Source organism: Haliotis rufescens, unplaced genomic scaffold (genome assembly GCF_023055435.1).
Source record: "Haliotis rufescens isolate VD_foot unplaced genomic scaffold, xgHalRufe1.0.p SCAF_6, whole genome shotgun sequence".
Classification (NCBI taxonomy): domain Eukaryota; kingdom Metazoa; phylum Mollusca; class Gastropoda; order Lepetellida; family Haliotidae; genus Haliotis; species Haliotis rufescens.
Window position 1 is genome coordinate 44,758,414 of NW_025964334.1, and position 23,645 is coordinate 44,782,058.

At 42.1% G+C, this 23,645-nt stretch overlaps 1 protein-coding gene across 2 annotated transcripts in view; it reads right to left on the reverse strand.

Annotated features, from left to right (window-relative positions):
* LOC124142959 (FMRFamide-related peptides type HF-1-like) overlaps positions 1-22,197 on the reverse strand; it is a 37,993-nt gene extending 15,796 nt beyond the window's left edge. For both annotated transcript variants that reach the window (XM_046511732.2, XM_046511731.2), the window contains exon 1: positions 22,050-22,197. The gene's annotated coding sequence lies outside the window, so the exon portion shown is untranslated. The remainder of the gene's footprint in view (positions 1-22,049) is intronic.
* Positions 22,198-23,645: the final 1,448 nt, after the last annotated feature.

Genomic DNA, 23,645 nt, shown 5'->3' on the forward strand with positions numbered 1-23,645 from the left:
TTTCTATCCTACTTCACAACAGTGTTAGTTTTACTATCCTACTACACTACAATGTTAGTTTTTATATCGTACTGCAAAACAATGTTAGTTTTATATCGTACTGCACAACACTGTTAGTTTTATATCGTTCTGCACAACAATGTTAGTTTTCTATCCTACAGCATACCAATGTTTGTTTTCTATCCTACTGCTTAACAATGTCAGTTTTATATCGTACTGCACAATAGTATTAGTTTTCTATCCTACTGCACAACAATGTTAGTTTTTTATCCTACTGCACAAGAATGTTACTTTATATCGTACTGCACAACAGTGTTAGTTTTCTATCCTACTGCACAACAATGTTAGTTTTCTATCCTACTGCACAATAGTATTAGTTTTCTATCCTTCTGCACAACAGTGTTAGTTTTTATATCCTACCACACAAGAATTTTAGTTTTTATATCGTAATGCACTACAATGTTAGTTTTTATATCGTATTGCACAACAATGTTAGTTTTCTATCCTACTTCACAACAGTGTTAGTTTTACTATCCTACTGCACTACAATGTTAGTTTTTATATCGTTCTGCACAACAATATTAGTTTTAAATCGTACTACACAAGAATGTCAGTTTTTCTATCCTTCTACCCAACAATGTTAGTTTTATATCGTACTGCACAACAATGTTAGTTTTTATATCTTAGTTATATCTTGGTTTTTATATGTCAGTTTTCTGTCCTACTGCACAACATTGTTACTTTTATATCCTACTGCACAGCAATGTGAGTTTTTTTATCCTACTGCACAACAATGTTAATTTATATCGTACTTCACAACAGTGTTAGTTTCCTATCCTACTGCACAATAGTATTAGCATTCTATCCTACTGCACAACAGTGTTAGTTTTTCTGTCCTACCACACAACAATTTTCGTTTTTATATCGTACTGCACTACAATGTTAGTTTTTATATCGTACTGCACAACAACGTTAGTTTTTATATCGTATTGCACAACAATGTTAGTTTTCTACCCTACTTCACAACAGTGTTAGTTTTTCTATCCTACTGAGCAATAGTATTGGTTTTTTATCCTACTGCACAACAGTGTTAGTTTTTCTGTCCTACCACACAACAATTTTAGTTTTTATATCGTACTGCACTACAATGTTAGTTTTTATATCGTACTGCACAACAACGTTAGTTTCTATATCGTATTGCACAACAATGTTAGTTTTCTATCCTACTTCACAACAGTGTTAGTTTTTCTATCCTACTGCACTACAATGTTAGTTTTTATATCGTACTGCACAACAATATTGGTTTTATATCGTACTGCACAACAATGTTCGTTTTTTTATCGTACTGCACAACAATGTTAGTTTTCTATCCTACAGCATACCAATGTTTGTTTTCTATCCTACTGCACAACAATGTTAGTTTTCTATCCTACTGCACAATAGTATTAGTTTTCTATCCTACTGCACAGCAATGTTAGCTTTTCTATTCTACTGCACAACAATGTTAGTTTTCTATCCTACTGCACAACAATGTTAGTTTTTTATCCTACTGCACAACAATGTTACTTTATATCGTACTGCACAACAGTGTTAGTTTTATATCCTACTGCACAACAGTGTTAGTTTTTCTATCCTACCACACAAGAATTTTAGTTTTTATATTGTAATGTACTACAATGTTAGTTTTTATATCGTATTGCACAACAATGTTAGTTTTCTATCCTACTTCACAACAGTGTTAGTTTTACTATCCTACTACACTACAATGTTAGTTTTTATATCGTACTGCAAAACAATGTTAGTTTTATATCGTACTGCACAACACTGTTAGTTTTATATCGTTCTGCACAACAATGTTAGTTTTCTATCCTACAGCATACCAATGTTTGTTTTCTATCCTACTGCTTAACAATGTCAGTTTTATATCGTACTGCACAATAGTATTAGTTTTCTATCCTACTGCACAACAATGTTAGTTTTTTATCCTACTGCACAAGAATGTTACTTTATATCGTACTGCACAACAGTGTTAGTTTTCTATCCTACTGCACAACAATGTTAGTTTTCTATCCTACTGCACAATAGTATTAGTTTTCTATCCTTCTGCACAACAGTGTTAGTTTTTCTATCCTACCACACAAGAATTTTAGTTTTTATATCGTAATGCACTACAATGTTAGTTTTTATATCGTATTGCACAACAATGTTAGTTTTCTAACCTACTTCACAACAGTGTTAGTTTTACTATCCTACTGCACTACAATGTTAGTTTTTCTATTCTACTGCACAACAATATTAGTTTTATATCGTTCTGCACAACACTGTTAGTTTTATATCGTACTGCACAACAATGTTAGTTTTCTATCCTACAGAATACCAATGTTTGTTTTCTATCCTACTGCACAACAATGTTAGTTTTATATCGTACTGCACAATAGTATTAGTCGGGTAGCCTAGTGGTTAAAGTGTTCGCTCGTCACGCCGAAGACCCGGGTTCGATTCCCGACATGGGTACAATGTGTGAAGCCCATTTCTGGTGTCCCCCGCCGTGATATTGCTGGAATATTGCTAAAAGCGGCGTAAAACCATACTCACTCACTCACAATAGTATTAGTTTTCTATCCTACTGCACAACAATGTTAGTTTTTTATCCTTCTGCACAACGATGTTAATTTATATCGTACTGCTCAACAGTGTTAGTTTTCTATCCTACCGCACAATAGTATTAGTTTTCTATCCTACTGCACAACAGTGTTAGTTTTTCTATCCTACCACACCACAATTTTAGTTTTTATATCGTACTGCACTACAATGTTAGTTTTTATATCGTACTGCACAACAATGTTAGTTTTTTATATCGTACTGCACAACAATATTAGTTTTATATCGTACTGCACAACACTGTTAGTTTTATATCGTACTGCACAACAATGTTAGATTTCTATCCTACAGCATACTAATGTTTGTTTTCTATCCTACTGCACAACAATGTAAGTTTTATATCCTACTGCACAATAGTATTAGTTTTCTATTCTACTGCACAGCAATGTTAGTTTTTCTATCCTATTGCACTACAATGTTAGTGTTATATCATACTGCACAACAATGTTAGTTTTTTTATCGTACTGCACAACAATGTTAGTTTTTATATCGTACTGCACAACAATGTCAGTTTTTCTATCCTACTACACAACAATGTTAGTTTTTATATCGTACTGTACAACAATGTTAGTTTTTATATCTTAGTTATATCTTGGTTTTTATATGTCAGTTTTCTATCCTAATGTACAACAGTGTGGCACTTTTTGTGCCACTGTAGAACAGTGTCGTATTTCCATAAAACTGTACACTAACGTTGTCTTTAAAACCTAATGTACAACAGTGTAATTTCTCTGTTCAACTGTGTCGTGTTTCAATCATTTTCGACTGCATCGTTGTATTGATATCCTACTGTACAACAATGTCGTATTTCTATCCTGCTATTCAATAATGTCGTATTTCTATCCTGCTATTCAACAATGCCGTATTTCTATCCTGCTATTCAACAATGTCGTATTTCTATCCTGCTATTCAACAATGTCGTATTTCTATCCTGCTATTCTACAATGTCGTATTTCTATCCTGCTATTCAACAATGTCGTATTTCTATCCTGCTATTCAACAATGTCGTATTTCTATCCTACTATTCAACAATGTCCTTTTTATGTACTACAGTGTGGCATTGTTATGCTTCTGTAGGACACTGTCGTATTTCCATAGAACTGTAAATGAATATGTTGCATTTATATCCTTATGTACAACAGTGTCGTATTTCAATCCTGCTGTACAACTGTGTCGGCTTGCGATAATTTTTTACTGCAATGTTGTATTGATATACTACTGTACAACAATGTCGTTTTTCTATCCCACTGTACAACATTGTCCTACCACACAACAGTGTCGTATTTCTAGTCTTGTCCTACTGTACAACAATGTACAAGAAGTGTCATATTTCTATCCTAGTGTACAACAGTGTCGTATTTCTATATTTCTATTTAACTATAGAGCGATGTCACATTCCCCAGCGTGCCTTCATAACAGACACCAACATGTTTGCTAGCAGCCCAAGGCCCTAGCATTTCAAAAATGGCTTACAGGAAAATACTTTCTATTTTCTTAATTATGTATTTTCCAGGTAATATTAAACGTCTTTATATTCCAAGAGCACAGTAAAACAAGAAATAATGTTGCAATGGTAATTGTGACATCTCATAAAATATAGACCTATCCCGACAACGCCCTAATCCTGGTGCGTATGAAGGACACAGCAACTTCCCATCGTGTGACTGACGTTAGGTAAGCTCGAGGACATGCGCGGAATGAGTGCGTGTAGAAATCCCGTAATGAGGGTGTAGAACGACTAACTGTTTTATTTCAAGCCTCGACCAACTGTCTCCACGGCGACTTCTCATAAACAGCATCGTGCTCAGCAACATCCGTGGCAACGGCCAGGTTCCGGTGTAAATTCTACACACAGACATACAGTCCTAATAAACCGCAGTACAAATAGTTGTCCTTCGGTTACAACTCTCTATGAAGACGTTGCCGTGTGTTAGTCCCCAAACTCAACTGATGACTCTCAACGTATGGCGCTATGGTTATTCGTTTTGCAATTCTTAGAAACATTAATTATGTGTATGCTCAAAAGCTTTGAGAGATGGTCAGACTTAACCATCAAAGTCATCAGTGAGTGAGTGAGTGAGTGAGTTTTACACTGCTACAGCAATATTCCAGTACTATCACAGCGGGGGACACCAGATATGGGCTTCACATATTGTACCCAAGTACACCACACTTAGATTCATGAGAAGATTCTGGCTTCAACTCAGGCTGTGTCACATGATATGAATGTCTGTACACAGGTCAACTATCGGTGTGTGGTATGATATGAATGTCTGTACACAGGTCAACTATCGGTGTGTGGTATGATATGAATGTCTGTACACAGGTCAACTATCGGTGTGTGGTATGATATGTATGTCTGTACACAGGTCAACTATCGGTGTGTGGTATGATATGTATGTCTGTACACAGGTCAACTGTCGGTGTGTGGTATGATATGTATGTCTGTACACAGGTCAACTATCGGTGTGTGGTATGATATGTATGTCTGTACACAGGTCAACTATCGGTGTGTGGTATGATATGTATGTCTGTACACAGGTCAACTATCGGTGTGTGGTATGATATGTATGTCTGTACACAGGTCAACTATCGGTGTGTGGTATGATATGTATGTCTGTACACAGGTCAACTATCGGTGTGTGATATGATATTAATGTCTGTACACAGGTCAACTATCGGTGTGTGGTATGATATGAATGTCTGTACACAGGTCAACTATCGGTGTGTGGTATGATATGAATGTCTGTACACAGGTCAACTATCGGTGTGTGGTATGATATGAATGTCTGTACACAGGTCAACTATCGGTGTGTGATATGATATGAATGTCTGTACACAGGTCAACTATCGGTGTGTGGTATGATATGTATGTCTGTACACAGGTCAACTATCGGTGTGTGGTATGATATGTATGTCTGTACACAGGTCAACTATCGGTGTGTGATATGATATGTATGTCTGTACACAGGTCAACTATCGGTGTGTGGTATGATATGTATGTCTGTACACAGGTCAACTATCGGTATGTGGTATGATATGTATGTCTGTACACAGGTCAACTATCGGTGTGTGGTATGATATGTATGTCTGTACACAGGTCAACTATCGGTGTGTGATATGATATGTATGTCTGTACACAGGTCAACTATCGGTGTGTGATATGATATGTATGTCTGTACACAGGTCAACTATCGGTGTGTGATATGATATGAATGTCTGTACACAGGTCAACTATCGGTGTGTGGTATGATATGTATGTCTGTACACAGGTCAACTATCGGTGTGTGATATGATATGAATGTCTGTACACAGGTCAACTATCGGTGTGTGGTATGATATGTATGTCTGTACACAGGTCAACTATCGGTGTGTGGTATGATATGTATGTCTGTACACAGGTCAACTATCGGTGTGTGGTATGATATGAATGTCTGTACACAGGTCAACTATCGGTGTGTGATATGATATGAATGTCTGTACACAGGTCAACTATCGGTGTGGTAGACGACACTGCAGACATGTGTTCAGTACGTGGTAGAAACGTTACCAGTACACGTCGTACAACTTCAGCGTAGTGCTACACAGACTCGCCTCAGTGTGTACAGTGTCCTGGATACATTGATGATGTTTTACTATGAGGGAGGGTGAACTCAGTGCGTGGGTGTACTGGTGTAACATGCTCATTTGAGTTACATCGAAATACAAAATATACTTAACAAACAAAGACAACATGATCTTCAAGTAAACCACCATGCACCATGGCAGTTGTCACGGCGGCAAGTTTGATGTTGGTTCTTGATATATCTTTTTATAAAAACTCATTCATATCCAGTATGCTGTTGAAGCCCCAGCTGTAGGTTGACGGAGATTCAGGGTATCATCGCAATTTTACGTGGAATGCATGGAGAATATGTGACTGTCGCCTCTAGGTAGTTTAGGTAAAATGAACAACGGCAAGCTCCTCTGTATGGTGTCTACAAGCCGCCAGATACACACGCCCACTGGCCTGATGAGGAGCTTGGAAATAAGTAAAATCCAATATCGCTCCTTAGCACGATACAGCCTACTTATGATCATCCAGTTTGCAACAATCATAAATACACAAACTACCACTTGTATAAGCATATATTGGCGGCACATAAAGGCCAATAGCAACTCAGTATAATAATTCTGCTGGCACCATCAAACTGATTGACGTCAGCTGAAGGATGGTAAAATTTGATGTGTTGTGATATCAATAGAGAAATGCCTAACGGGAGATCGCTTATGGATATTCCTCCAGTGCATGAATCAATTATATTGTATTTGCATGAATTTGCACCAAGATTTCGACCGTTCACACTATATATTACCATATCATGAGACATTCAACCAGCCCATCATTTGGGGTAGCTTTATTTCGTCCACATTCAACATTAATACTCCTGCTGAATGTGGAGGATGTTGTAGTACCTGATATGACATTGGCTGTGGTGTCTGTACAGTAAGGTGTACACGTCTTATTATGTATAACGTCCTAAAGTCCTAAAAAAGACTGATGACGCAGTGACAACCACGCCATCAAGGGGGCAGACACTCTAGACGGCAGCGAGACAACCACGCCATCAAGGGGGCAGGCACTCTAGACGGCAGCGAGACAACCACGCCATCAAGGGGGCAGGCACTCTAGACGGCAGCGAGACAACCACGCCATCAAGGGGGCAGGCACTCTAGACGGCAGTGAGACAACCACGCCATCAAGGGGGCAGGCACTCTAGACGACAGCGAGACAACCACGCCATCAAGGGGGCAGGCACTTTAGACGGCAGCGAGACAACCACGCCATCAAGGGGGCAGGCACTCTAGACGGCAGCGAGACAACCACGCCATCAAGGGGGCAGGCACTCTAGACGGCAGCGAGACAACCACGCCATCAAGGGGGCAGGCACTCTAGACGGCAGCGAGACAACCACGCCATCAAGGGGGCAGGCACTCTAGACGGCAGCGAGACAACCACGCCTTCAAGGGGGCAGGCACTCTAGACGGCAGCGAGACAACCACGCCATCAAGGGGGCAGGCACTCTAGACGGCAGCGAGACAACCACGCCATCAAGGGGGCAGGCACTCTAGACGGCAGCGAGACAACCACGCCATCAAGGGGGCAGGCACTCTAGACGGCAGCGAGACAACCACGCCATCAAGGGGGCAGGCACTCTAGACGGCAGCGAGACAACCACGCCATCAAGGGGGCAGGCACTCTAGACGGCAGCGAGACAACCACGCCATCAAGGGGGCAGACACTCTAGACGGCAGCGAGACAACCACGCCATCAAGGGGGCAGGCACTCTAGACGGCAGCGAGACAACCATGCCATCAAGGGGGCAGACACTCTAGACGGCAGCGAGACAACCACGCCATCAAGGGGGCAGACACTCTAGACGGCAGCGAGACAACCACGCCATCAAGGGGGCAGACACTCTAGACGGCAGCGAGACAACCACGCCATCAAGGGGGCAGGCACTCTAGACGGCAGCGAGACAACCACGCCATCAAGGGGGCAGGCACTCTAGACGGCAGCGAGACAACCCCGGGCGGTCACCCCGTCGTCAATTAACGACTCTGTGACAGTGTTGCTCCTTGGAAGAATTGTCACACACATCGGCTAGATTTCACCCACCTTCACCTAGCTGTAGACAATATCACTGTACTACTTTCACACTTGACTTCAATACCCCAGCGTTCATTTGTTTTATAAGAACAGACTGTCAAACCACTTACATTTGATAGATTGTTTTTTTCTGTCACATACGGTGTTGGCTGACCATTCGCTAACACTGCAGTTTTATCTACTTCACTCTCCGAATGATTTATTAAGTGCAGCCCTTCAAATTCAACGGATAACCTTGTTAGTCACGATATGGCTGCAATATTGCCAATGTGACTTTAAATATAACTCACTCACTCACTCACTCACTCACTCAAATTCAACGGTTAAACAATAAACGTGTTGGATCACAATATTTCTTCTCTTACTTGTTCGCGTGTTGGTGATGAGAGGAGTAAGGGTGTTAGGTAATGTCGTTGTCATTACTAGATGTAATAGTCTAATTAAAGCTGGGCACCACAACCTCCTTACAGAATACGTTGCGAGTCACCGTCAGATAAAACACCTAATTATTACAAATGTAGGCAATTACCGAGAAGGGCATTTGGTTTTCCTTCTTAGATATAGAATGCAAATTCCAGTCTCAGGGGCGGTAGATATAGGGAGTAGATAACACTGTCAGGGGCGGTAGATATAGAATGCAAATTCCACTGTCAGGGGCGGTAGATATAGAGAGTAAATAACACTGTCAGGTGCGGTAGATATAGAGAGTAAATAACACTGTCAGGGGCGTCTGGTATAGAGTAAATAACACTGTCAGGGCGGTAGATATAGAGAGTAAATTCTACTGTCAAGGGCGGTAGATATAGAGAGTAAATTCTACTGTCACGGGCGGTAGATATAGAATGCAAATTCTACTGTCATGGACGGTAGATATAGACGGTAAATTCTACTGTCAAGGACGGTAGATATAGAGAGTAAATTCTACTGTCAGGGACGGTAGATATAGAGAGTAAAAAGCACTGTCAGGGGCGGTAGATATAGAGAATAAATTCTACTGTCACTGCAGTAGATATAGAGAGTAAAAAACACTGTCAGGGGCGGTAGATATAGAGAATAAATTCTACTGTCACTGCAGTAGATATAGAGAGTAAAAAACACTGTCAGGGGCGGTAGATATAGAGAATAAATTCTACTGTCACTGCAGTAGATATAGAGAGTAAAAAACACTGTCATGGACGGTAGATATAGAGAGTAAATAACACTGTCATGGACGGTAGATATAGAATGCAAATTCCACTGTCAGGGGCGGTAGATATAGAGAGTAAATTCTACTGTCACGGACGGTAGTTATAGAGAGTAAATTCTACTGTCACGGGCGGTAGATATAGAGAGTGAAATCCACTGTCAGCGGCGGTAGATATAGAGAGTAAATTCTACTGTCATGGGCGGTAGTTATAGAGAGTAAATTCTACTTTCACGGGCGGTAGATATAGAGAGTAAAATCCACTGTCAGGGGCGGTAGATATAGAGAGTAAATTCAACTGTCACGGACGGTAGATATAGATGGTAAATTCTACTATCACGGACGGTAGATATAGAGAGTAAATAACACTGTTACGGGCGGTAGATATAGAATGCAAATTCCAGTCTCAGTGGCGGTAGATATAGAGAGTAAATAACACTGTCAGGGGCGGTAGATATAGAGAGTAAATAGCACTGTCAGGGGCGGTAGATATAGAGAGTAAATAACACTGTCAGGGGCGGTAGATATAGAGAGTACATTCTACTGTCACGGACGGTAGATATAGAGAGTAAATTCTACTGTCACGGACGGTAGATATAGAGAGTAAATTCTACTGTCACGGACGGTAGATATAGAGAGTTTAAACACTGTCAGGGACTGAAGATCCAGAGAGTAAATTCTACTGTTACGGGCGGTAGATATAGAGAGTACATTCCACTGTCAGGGGCGGTAGATATAGAATGCAAATTCCTCTGTCAAGTGCGGTAGATATAGAATGCAAATTCTACTGTCATGGACGGTAGATATAGAGGGTAAATTCTACTGTCACGGACGGTAGATATAGAGAGTAAATTCCACTGTCAGGGGCGGTAGATATAGAATGCAAATTCCTCTGTCAAGTGCGGTAGATAGAGAATGCAAATTCTACTGTCATGGACGGTAGATATAGAGAGTAAATTCTACTGTCACGGACGGTAGATATAGAGATTAAATAACACTGTCAGGGGCAGTAGATATAGAGAGTATATTCCAAGGAAGCATGCATTACATGTATTCAAGTTAATTCACTTTATGACACGTTGCATTTCCATGAACACATGCTTTGTACAACAAACATAGAGGCATTAATACGGAAGTGATGTTCACGAGGAAACATTCCTTTATCGTACAACTATGAATACATACAACCTGAGATTTATTGCGACGATATATAGTTGGTCTTTGCTCCTGTTTAACCTTTATGAAGTTTGAAAAGTTATGAAGATGAACAAGTTTTGAAGTTGAAGTTGGCACTATTTTATAACATTATCAATATTTCCCTGGTGCTCTGCAGTGGTGGCATTGTGGTTTTTACCTCACTGGAAGCCCAGTATTAACCTTAAGAGAGTTGAATGTGGTGTTGCAAATAATACTTCATAGTTTAAATAGCTAAGAAAGATGGATGATTATTTTTTTCAGCTAACATTTGGAACCTCAAGTTGACGGTTTCAAACTTAATTTTGTGCTGCCAAAGCAAGAGATAACATACAGGTCTCACAGGTGAGTGAGTAGCGGTTGACTCCACTGTCAGCACTTTCCATGAAAAATACTGCGAGGGTCACCATGCACGAATGTCACTTAATCTGCCTATATGGGGTACGCAAAGTATTTAACACCAAGGCTTACCCTACCGCCCCTCAACGTTTGAAACAGAATAGGTTCAAATCGGTTCTGGCCTATTCTCATCATCTCAGTTTGTCAAACAGAACAACCAATACAGTTGTTACGCAGCTGTGTCCTTTTGCTTTCATGATGTGATTGTTCCGTGTTCGACACAGTGATTCGCCCAAATTCCAATCCTCGGTTCACCAGAACCATATCCATGTCCTTGGTTATGAACACCTGGTGTCATCACCATTTGAGAGTGATTCATGAACACATCCTCGTGGTACCGAACACCTGGTGTTATCACCATTTGATAGTGATTCATGAACACACGCTCGTGGTACCGAACACCTGGTGTTATCACCATTTGATAGTGATTCATGAACACATGCTCGTGGTACCAAACACCTGGTGTTATCACCATTTGATAGTGATTCATGAAACTCGCTCGTGGTACCGAACACCTGGTGTTATCACCATTTGATAGTGATTCATGAACACATGCTGGTGGTATCGAACACCTGGTGTTGTCACCATTTGATAGTGATTCATGAACACATCCTCGTGGTACCGAACACCTGGTGTCATCACCATTTGAGAGTGATTCATGAACACATCCTCGTGGTACCGAACACCTGGTGTTATCACCATTTGATAGTGATTCATGAACACACGCTCGTGGTACCGAACACCTGGTGTTATCACCATTTGATAGTGATTCATGAACACATGCTGGTGGTACCAAACACCTGGTGTTATCACCATTTGATAGTGATTCATGAAACTCGCTCGTGGTACCGAACACCTGGTGTTATCACCATTTGATAGTGATTCATGAACACATGCTGGTGGTATCGAACACCTGGTGTTGTCACCATTTGATAGTGATTCATGAACACATCCTCGTGGTACCGAACACCTGGTGTTATCACCATTTGAGAGTGATTCATGAACACACGCTCGTGGTACCGAACACCTGGTGTTATCACCATTTGATAGTGATTCATGAACACACGCTCGTGGTACCGAACACCTGGTGTTATCACCATTTGATAGTGATTCATGAACACATGCTGGTGGTACCAAACACCTGGTGTCATCACCATTTGATAGTGATTAATGAACACACGCTCGTGGTACCGAACACCTGGTGTTATCACCATTTGATAGTGATTCATGAACACATGCTGGTGGTATCGAACACCTGGTGTTATCACCATTTGATAGTGATTCATGAACACATCCTCGTGGTACCGAACACCTGGTGTTATCACCATTTGATAGTGATTCATGAACACACGCTCGTGGTACCGAACACCTGGTGTTATCACCATTTGATAGTGATTCATGAACATATCCTCGTGGTACCGAACACCTGGTGTTATCACCATTTGATAGTGATTCATGAACACATGCTCGTGGTACCGAACACCTGGTGTCATCACCATTTGATAGTGATTAATGAACACACGCTCGTGGTACCGAACACCTGGTGTTATCACCATTTGATAGTGATTCATGAACATATGCTCGTGGTACCGAACACCTGGTGTTATCACCATTTGATAGTGATTCATGAACACATGCTCGTGGTACCGAACACCTGGTGTTATCACCATTTGATAGTGATTAATGAACACATGCTTATGATAAAGTCGGAAAAGTACAATGGACTGCGTATGGCAGAGATTTTCTTTTGGTTATAAAACTGGTCTTGTCGCTTATATTTATGCGTAAACTTTCGGGAGCTGTTTCTCTTTGCACCTCCATCCCACCTACGCTTGGATAAAACTGAAATATTGTCGAAAGCGGAATTAAGACTATCTTACGATTTATTAATTAACTGAATGTGTAGAACACAGTTTTTTCTTTGAGTTTAGCTAACTACTTCTTTGAACAAAGTGAGTACGCGTGTAACTGGAATCTGGCCGTTTTGTCACGTTACAATGTAAGGTTAGGTGCCCGTTTTGAAATGTTCCGATCGACACGATTGACATCTGTCAAACTGACAGGGGACTTATAACACTAAACGTCCTTTCTAAACGAAAGTAATTAATTCCAGCTTTGAAATAAAATGATAGAGGAAATGATACAACAGTTTGTCTTTGAACGACGACTGATAATGCAGAATCAGATTCTGCTTCATATTCCATCAAGGTCTTGGTGACCGTTGTCAACCTTATTAGCACTCAGTCCAGTAATTAAAACGAATATTTGTTGGCTGAGGGTTTGCTTGCATCCTGTCAACGCTTATGATCCTGTTGTCTGGCGCCAAAGCCTGTTTGTGCGTGTGATAGAAGTTCCAAATGAAATACATCTTATTACTCGATAAGCTAATATCACATCTGCTGTTTTAATCAGAACACCGTTATTCGGATTTGGAACCTCTGGTGACCAATGAGTAATGATTATTACTTTAAACATTCACAACAAAATGTATATCTGTAGTAATTTCATTTGAGCCACATACATCATACATGATTGACGTTATTTTTAGTTTTTCTTTGTTGTCTTACTCCGCAATATTCCAGCAATTTGATGGCAGCCTGTAAATATTGGAGACTGAACCAGACAACCTGTGCCATTTGAGTACGATGACATGAAATGAAGAAGGCCAGGGAACGTGAACACCCATCCATGTTGTCGCCTCCTACAGCACGGAATACGCATACTCCGAAATCCCCACGGGGGAATGTTTACTGGCAAACCATGTTTGTACTACTGTGACTGGTTTTACAAAATAAATATGATGAAATGTCAAAAGTGTACGATATCGAAGGCCTCATCATCAAACTTTATGTGTTCTTGTTCTAAACATATCAACCTTGCTTTTCATTCAGTTTTTTGTTGACATTGCGTTACTGTCTTTTAAACATATTTAATACCGACATAACGGAACTGATGAAATGATAGTGAAGGTGTAAGGACGCTAAATGTCTGTAATATTATTTTCGGGTATGAAGATCAATATCTGATTTGTCCACCATGTTGGAGGATACATACACGGCGCCTTGATGGTATATAATGTTCAATAGTGACGTGATCTGGTTTGTTCTATGACGTTTCCATATTTGTGAAAGTGGGTCAGTGACATTCGTTGTGTGTTGATTGCAGTAAATGTTTCAAAACCGATATCGTTGTTTATTTTTATTTGATAACAAATTCTATCCATTCTCCTTCGTCGGGCAGTTAATGGAAGACCTCGGGCTTCTGCAAACGATAATGCCCTGAAAAATAGCGTTACCCTTATATCAATATGACGTCATATGGCGTGATGATGGTTGGTCGTCAAACAATGAGGGCATATTAAGTTACAGTGGCCCGCTTATTTCTGATAACTTGCGGGCTGTTTAATGATAACTCAATCCATTTTAGCTATAATGTTGATTAACTTACGTATGGTTGCCCTTGGTATTGCCCGTCATTCCACCTGAAGAACTATCCCAAGCTGAGGCCACGTTCACTCTCCGCCCGAGATATTCAACAAATGCTCTATGGGGGCATGTCAGAGGTCTTCGCGGGCCAGTCCAATGTCTGTACACCTTCTCGTCTGTGATATTCGGTGACGACCTGGGAAACTTGTGGTTTGGTATTGCAGTTCCAAATTTCTGCCGATAATTCCAGCGGATTGAACAACGACAGGACGTAAAATTTCGTCAAAATGTTTCGAATTGGTCCCTGGCATACCCCTCGCCGCTACGTCGAGAACAACGTTTTCTGTCATCTGTGAATCGGAAGTAAAGCCGTGATTCGTCTGTAAACATGGTGTGACTGGCGCACTGCCCGTCCCCCGTGTTGCCTCGCCCACAACAATCTTTGCCGCCTTTGGTAAGCTGATAGGGTCACACGCCTTGCTTTCAGGTGGGCTGAGGAGAGCAGGGTTTTAACAGTTGATGTTGAAATTCGCGCGCATTCCTCCTATTGTACGGAATTCTCTGTTGATAACAGGAGCAGATTTGACTCTTTTGCGTAGTGTAATTAAAGATCTTGTCCAGATGTCATTTTTTAGGCCTGCCAAGCCAAGTTCTCATTGTAACTCCATCCGTTTAACGGCTGTTGTACCAAAGTCGAGAAATAACACTTTTTGATTGCCAAACATTCGGTCGACTTGGGATATTGACGCCCCCTCCTCTATCGTTATTTTGTGTGTTCATTGAGATACACTATCGGGGGCATTTTAAGCGTGTACTTGGCTCAGTTGCATTTGTGATTGTGAGTTCCCCTGAAGGCAAACACACTTTGGCTTCTATGTGCACGTGCAATCACGTGCTGTTTATGCATGATGTGAAATTGCATTGTGGTTAGGTGTTGCGTTCAGACGCAAGGCCACTGTAATGTAAAAGTACACCTCAACGAAAATTTCATTCAAATTATTAGTTCCCTTATTTTGTCGGTAGTACATATATGAACATGGACATAACAAATGAACTATAGTCACATGAACACATCGGGTGCTCCTTAACTTCTTTTGAGTGGTATAATTAACAGACAGTATTTAGGTTGAAATCAACACCCGTCCGATCTAGCTGTTTAGGACTCATTTAAAGATGTTTCTTCTGTAGGGCCATTGCAATGACTCGGTGGTATCGCTGGCCGGCAGAACTCAGATTCCTGGTACGGCGATTCAACAGATTGGTATCACAGTGGGTGTTTACAGTACGCAAGAGCGACAGTAATTGTTGTTATTCACCACAGTCTGCAATATTCCAGCTATATCACCCCGGCATATTAAAAAAGTCCGGTCCAGACAAACTGGTGACTGAAAGCATGAGCGACAGAGCCACCTCGCCGTGGGTGCACGATGACACGCAATCGGCCAAGTGGCCTAGTCTCACCCCCATCCATTAGTCGCCCCAACGACAAGAATATAAGTCCCTGGGCACCAATTCTACAAAGAAACCCAAACTTAAGCAATGACTTTTAATATTATTCAATATGGAAGAACTGAGCTTCCATTTGTCAAGATGTTTCAGTCATGTCTGAATAGTGAATGTTTAGCTTTCAGAAATAGTTACTTGCTAGTTATTATATAACTATGGCAAAGTCCCGTCCTCCTCTGAATCCCGAATACCATCTAAGTGTTAAACTCCGGGTCTCAATGTTAACCCTGAATCCCGAATACCATCTAAATGTTAAACTCCGGTTCTCAATGTTAACCCTGAATCCCGAATACCATCTAAATGTTAAACTCCGGGTCTCAATGTTAACCCTGAATCCCGAATACCATCTAAGTGTTAAACTCCGGGTCTCATATTTAACCTTGAATCCCGAATACCATCTAAGTGTTAAACTCCGGTTCTCAATGTTAACCCTGAATCCCGAATACCATCTAAATGTTAAACTCCGGGTCTCATATTTAACCTTGAGTCCCGAATACCATCTAAGTGTTAAACTCCGGGTATCAATGTTAACCCTGAATCCCGAATACCATCTAAGTGTTAAACTCCGGGTCTCAATGTTAACCCTGAATCCCGAATACCATCTAAATGTTAAACTCCGGGTCTCATATTTAACCTTGAATCCCGAATACCATCTAAGTGTTAAACTCCGGGTATCGAGGTTAACCCTGAATCCCGAATACCATCTAAGTGTTAAACTCCGGGTCTCAATGTTAACCCTGAATCCCGAATACCATCTAAGTGTTAAACTCCGGTTCTAAATGTTAACCCTGAATCCCGAATACCATCTAAGTGTTAAACTCCGGGTCTCAATGTTAACCCTGAATCCCGAATACCATCTAAGTGTTAAACTCCGGGTCTCAATGTTAACCCTGAATCCCGAATACCATCTAAGTGTTAAACTCCGGGTCTCAATGTTAACCCTGAATCCCGAATACCATCTAAGTGTTAAACTCCGGGTCTCAATGTTAACCCTGAATCCCGAATACCATCTAAGTGTTAAACTCCGGGTCTCAGTGTTAACCCTGAATCCCGAATACCATCTAAATGTTAAACTCCGGTTCTCAATGTTAACCCTGAATCCCGAATACCATCTGAGTGTTAAACTTCGGGTTTCATTGCTCAACCGATTAGAAAATTGTGCAATTTGAAGTTAAATTACTGAAAATATGTTGAAAAACTTGAAATGTATAAATGATTTTTTTACGTACACCAGTAAGTATTTTTTAAATGGTTAATCTGCGGACCAAATACAATTTTATCCCGCGTACCACAATTCTGAGTCCCGAATACCCTCTAAATTGTGTTCCGAATCCTGCGTACCGAAGAAGGTTGGCAGCCTCAACTTTCGCCAGCGTCACGAGAACAACGTACAATGTGTTACGGCTACCCGCCAACGTCATGAGAACAACGTACAATGTGTTACGACTACCCGCCAGCGTCACGAGAATGACGAACAATGTGTTACGGCTACCAGCAAGCGTCACGAGAACGACGAACAATGTGTTACGGCTACCAGCAAGCGTCACGAGAACGACGAACAATGTGTTACGGCTACCAGCAAGCGTCACGAGAACGACGAACAATGTGTTACAGCTACCCGCCAGCGTCACGAGAACGACGAACAATGTGTTACGGCTACCAGCCAGCGTCACGAGAACGACGAACAATGTGTTACGGCTACCCGCCAGCGTCACGAGAACGACGAACAATGTGTTACGGCTACCAGCCAGCGTCGAGGGAACAACGTACAATGTGTTATGGCTAACCGCCAGCGTCGCGAAAATAACGTTCAATGTGTTACAGCTACCCGCCAGCGTCACGAGAACGACGAACAGTGTGTTACGGCTACCCGCCAGCGTCACGAGAATAACGTTCAATGTGTTACGGTTACCAATCCCCGATAAAAGAACAATCAAATCGGTTACCATTCCCCAGTTAGAGAACAACGTACAAAGTGTTACGGCTACCCGCTAGAGTCACGAGAACGGCGTACAATGTGTTACGGCTACCCGCCAGCGTCACGAGAACGGCGTACAATGTGTTACGGCTACCCGCCAGCGTCACGAGAACGGCGTACAATGTGTTACGGCTACCCGCCAGCGTCACGAGAACAACGTACAATGTGTTACGGCTACCCGCCAGCGTCACGAGAACGGCTTACAATGTGTTACGGCTACCCGCCACCGTCGCGAAAATAAGGTTCAATGTGTTACAGCTACCCGCCAGCGTCACGAGAACGGCGTACAATGTGTTACGGCTGAGCACGCGTCTGGCACGTCTTGTCTGCTGCTAACACGGACGTCTCTCTACATCACGACTTGACCAATAAGGGGGCTGAGCACGCGTCTGGCGTGTGTTTTCTGCTGCTAACACGGACGTCTCTCTACATCACGACTTGACCAACAAGGGGGCTGAGCACGCGTCTGGCGTGTGTTTTCTGCTGATAACACGGACGTCTCTCTACATCACGACTTGACCAATAAGGGGGCTGAGCACTCGTCTGGCGTGTGTTTTCTGCTCCTAACACGGACGTCTCTCTACATCACGACTTGACAACTGAGGGAGCTGAGCACGCGTCTGGCACGTCTTGACTGCTGCTAACACGGACGTCTCTCTACATCACGACTTGACCAATAAGGGGGCTGAGCACGCGTCTGGCACGTCTTGTCTGCTGCTAACACGGACGTCTCTCTACATCACGACTTGACCAATAAGGGAGCTTAGCACGCGTCTGGCACGTCTTGTCTGCTGCTAACACTGAAGTTTCTCTACATCACGATTTGACCAATAAGGGAGCTGTGCACGCATCTGGCATGTGTTGTCTGCTGCTAACACTGAAGTTTCTCTACATCACGATTTGACCAATAAGGGAGCTGTGCACGCATCTGGCGTGTGTTGTCTGCTGCTAACACTGACGCTCACCACAAGTCCTGACGCTGATTTCCATATACTGCACGATTACTTTGAGTTATTACTGATGCTAATTAGACACTCGAAGAAAGAGATAATGTACGATATAATTAATTAATCTGCTAATGTCTGAAGCTGACTGTTGACACCTTCCAGTATTACGTTTATATTGAGCTCACATCTCTTCACATCGCTCATAATTAGACAGCGACTGGAGTATTTTACCACGAGGCATCATTACAACCATAACCAAGTAACAAGTGGAAAACACATGTAGAACTCGGACCTATTTGTTGGTTACATACAATTCGGTATTTTAATGACTACTGTATTCCAAATTACTATACTACCAGCATGCCAAGATAAAGGCTGTTTTTCATTTTGAAGTTCTATTAAACTGTTGAATGTGATGTTTTCGCGAGTACACAATGCGTTGTTAACTCTACCATAACGCCAATTTCAGTCCCAGTAATACTTTATATTACTGTGAACATCAAGTAATCACTAATATCACTAATACAGAAAAAACAGGGCGTGACTAATTACAGATCATTTACTTATTTACACGTGTGTAGAACAATGCTTATAACCGAGGCGTTCAACGCGTATTTCGTTTACAACGTGTTTGCAGTTGTACTTCTCTAAAACAAAGGAAGTAAGAGCGCCGCTACACACAGTGTATTGATGTTATTTAAATCTTCAGATAGCGTTGTTACAAGAAAGCCACACTAAAGAGGCACGTAAGAAGATCAAAGCCGAGGATTTATAATGGAATTTAAGAAACAAAGTCAAGGAAAGTGAAGGATAAACGTAGATTGTGTTTTCTCAAAGGAAACAGAAGGCGTGAAGTCCTATCATTTCGATCTCCCCACACGCCGGAGGACATGATGAAAACACATGAGGTGTATATGGCTACGGGAACATACCCCTGCTCGGAACACACCACCCCTGTTGACAACTGAAGTGATAGAGACTTGCTCCTTTGTCAAATTCATCAAACAATACTTTCTAAATGATTATAGTACATGCTTTGCGGTTTCTTTAGATTTACCAATACTCTATATCGTTGATGAAACACTGTGAGAAATGAGCATTAACTTACACAAAATTCATTTGTCTTCTCATGTACACGGACATGTAGGCATTGGAATCGAAAGTAACCGATGAGGAGCACTTCTTCATGTGTAATATTTATTTACTGCGTTTCCCTTGACTAAAGCTGATTTCCGTCAGTGACATATGCTGCTGAGCAGGCTGACTTTACTCCGGCGGCTCCACCTTTCAGTTCTCTCAGAAAACATCGAGACTGAAATACATCTTATATAAGCCTCCAGTACAGATCATAATCAAATTACAACTTCAAACTGTCTCGGGTCACGTGACTCTAAACGGATCCATCTGTTTATGAATTACTTCATTGACGAATGTTCTAGAACCCACATTAACTTGTAGTGACTGTGGTTTGAGGTTATTTCATTTACTTCTTTCTACCAAACCACATTAACTTGTATTGACTATCGTTAGAGGTTCTTATTTCGTCGTCTTTATGATTTTTCTTGTGCATTCAATGGATAATAAACGGATGTAGAGACTTCCGACAACATTGCATTGGTTGCGATAACGAAACAAGTTAAATCATATCAGTTCACACGATTTTAAAACTTTCGGGAGATTTCAGTAAAAAGTTACATTGTTTAGGAGCTTAGAATCGGGGATACTGGTTATATACTTAACTACGGTAATCCTTGGGGTCTTGTTTTTTCAATATTAATGTTTAATGTTACAAATTATTCCAAATATTTTTAAAAAATAGAAAGTATCAGGACAAGTGGCGACTGTAATTCGTCAGGTTTCCAGGGGTGCAGATTAAAATGTAACGACAAGTACTCTGCGTTTCGGTTGTCAACCAAAATAATTACATGCGCGTCGCCGTTCGCTTCCAACCAGAAACAACAGCACCTTCTATCTCGTGCTGATAAACTGACATCGCGGGCCTTCCACATAGATGATATTTAATGTACATCAATACCAGGGTGCCGTTTCCAGAGTTGGAGATACCTGATTTGCATTAAATATTTGCCAGCAACAGGTACATTGATCATCGGTGGACGCCAGACGGGTGATCAGTCGACATCCATAATACCTTATCACGCACTAATAACCTCAATCAACAATAACTTGACAAATGTTTTACCCACAGTAATGAATTATCTTTGACTAACCGCAAATCTCAATTGGAAAATCCAAAGTAAGGTGATCTATTTGCAGTGAGGAGCACATCAGTGGGACCAAAGAGTTGGCGATACAGACAAATTAGGCTGGAAAACTGATCACAACCATTAACCTCGCCTCTCTCCGTCATTGTGAGGCATGTCATAATCAAGATACAATATGCCGGTGTATCATCATTAAAGTGTTGATTTACAGTCTCAGTAAACACATGCACGAGCATTGCGGCGCGAGTCGATACTATTAACATCAATCTGCGTCCTTCATAGACGTGTGTTAGTCGTGACAGACATGGGCAGCGTATTGTGAAGGTCGCTGTACGGACGGGATTAGAAGATTCTGTTAATCTCCTTACAATATAATACGCATTAGAAATGTTGGGTCGAACAGTGATGACGTAGCACAAATGGAAGTGTTGCAATTTCACTAAGACGTACACCAAGACAGTGTTTAATTACTTTCTTCAGTACATTATAATTAAGTGTAAATGAGTTAAATGAGTGAATCAATTGTCAGCTAATCAATCAAAGTGTTGCAAATTAACCATCTGTTAAGTAATGGCTTGGAGCCCTAAGCTAATGGCTTTGTCTAGTTTGTTTAATGAAAATTATCAGCGTTTCAACCCTGCCTAAGATGTTCTGCATTGTAACGTTAATATTAAAAACTAGTAGCTTTAATAACTCTAACAAAATTAAGGAACAGCCAGGAACATGTGAAGCATGGGTTTGACTATAGCGACATCACACGCTCGAGGACCTTAACAAAGTGCGTCGAATGTGGCAAATCCCTGCTGCTATTGACGTGCAATGTGTGACAGAAAGTGTTGGCGGAGCTGAGAGAGTCGAGTCAATAGAGTGCAATCTACACGTACCTGTGTGCTGTCTGTATATGTCCCCGGGTCTGATGGAAGTGGACGTGGGAAAGGCGGGGTGGTATTTAAACACAGATAATGTATGCTCGCCGTCGACGAATGGGGTTAGGGCTCTTCGCCTCCTCGCGAGGACAGCTCGAGCGTCGGTACGATCGCTACATGTGACACCATTGGCTGGTTCTGATGACGCAAGGAGTCTTGGAGCGTCACAAACACACCACACAGTGTAAACGCAAAGTTTGGACCAAGTTGTCCATTAAGAAACTACCTCACTCTCAAATTGGTAAGCATTTGGTGCTAATGGTCAAACATTAAGGCAAAGCGCGTCTCATCTGGAGAGGTTTCCCACAGTTTGGGTTTGGCAAATGTTGGGCGGTGGCCGGACGACGGCTATGTCTTAACGGGAAGTGAAAACTAGCCACTATTGAATTAGGCTGTAAGGAGAGGGATTCGATTTGCCTGCACGCGATATGAAGCGATCAGTTGATAAGGACTTGAATTCTTCAGAGGGGTATTGTAAGTAAGATACTCGCCACATAATCTGATTTTGACGGCTGGTCAAGCAAGGGAATAAAGGGGTGGTGTATGTTAGAGTGGTGGACAACTCCCGGTCACTCTCTCGGGGCGTTGGCAATACAGGGGTGGTGTATGTTAGAGTGGTGGACAACTCCCAGGCACTCTCTCAAGCCGGGCAATACAGGGGTGGCGTATGTTAGAGTGGTGGACAACTCCTAGGCACTCTCTCAAGCCGGGCAATACAGGGGTGGCGTATGTTAGAGTGGTGGACAACTCCCAGGCACTCTCTCAAGCCGGGCAATACAGGGGTGGTGTATGTTAGAGTGGTGGACAACTCCTAGGCACTCTCTCAAGCCGGGCAATACAGGGGTGGTGTATGTTAGAGTGGTGGACAACTCCTAGGCACTCTCTCAAGCCGGGCAATACAGGGGTGGTGTATGTTAGAGTGGTGGACAACTCCTAGGCACTCTCTCAAGCCGGGCAATACAGGGGTGGCGTATGTTAGAGTGGTGGACAACTCCCAGGCACTCTCTCAAGCCTGGCAATACAGGGGTGGCGTATGTTAGAGTGGTGGACAACTCCTAGGCACTCTCTCAAGCCGGGCAAAACAGGGGTGGTGTATGTTAGAGTGGTGGACAACTCTCGGTCACTCTCTCAAGTCGGGCAATACAGGGGTGGTGTATGTTAGAGTGGTGGACAACTCTCGGTCACTCTCTCAAGTCGGGCAATACAGGGGTGGTGTATGTTAAAGTGGTGGACAACTCCCGGTCACTCTCTCGGGGCGTTGGCAATACAGGGGTGGTGTATGTTAGAGTGGTGGACAACTCCTAGGCACTCTCTCAAGTCGGGCAATACAGGGGTGGTGTATGTTAGAGTGGTGGACAACTCTCGGTCACTCTCTCAAGCCGGGCAATACAGGGGTGGTGTATGTTAGAGTGGTGGACAAGTCCCAGGCACTCTCTCAAGCCGGGCAATACAGGGTTGGTGTATGTTAGAGTGGTGGACAACTCTTGGTCACTCTCTCGGGGCGTTGGCAATACTTGGATGGTGTATGTTAGAGTGGTGGACAACTCCCGGTCA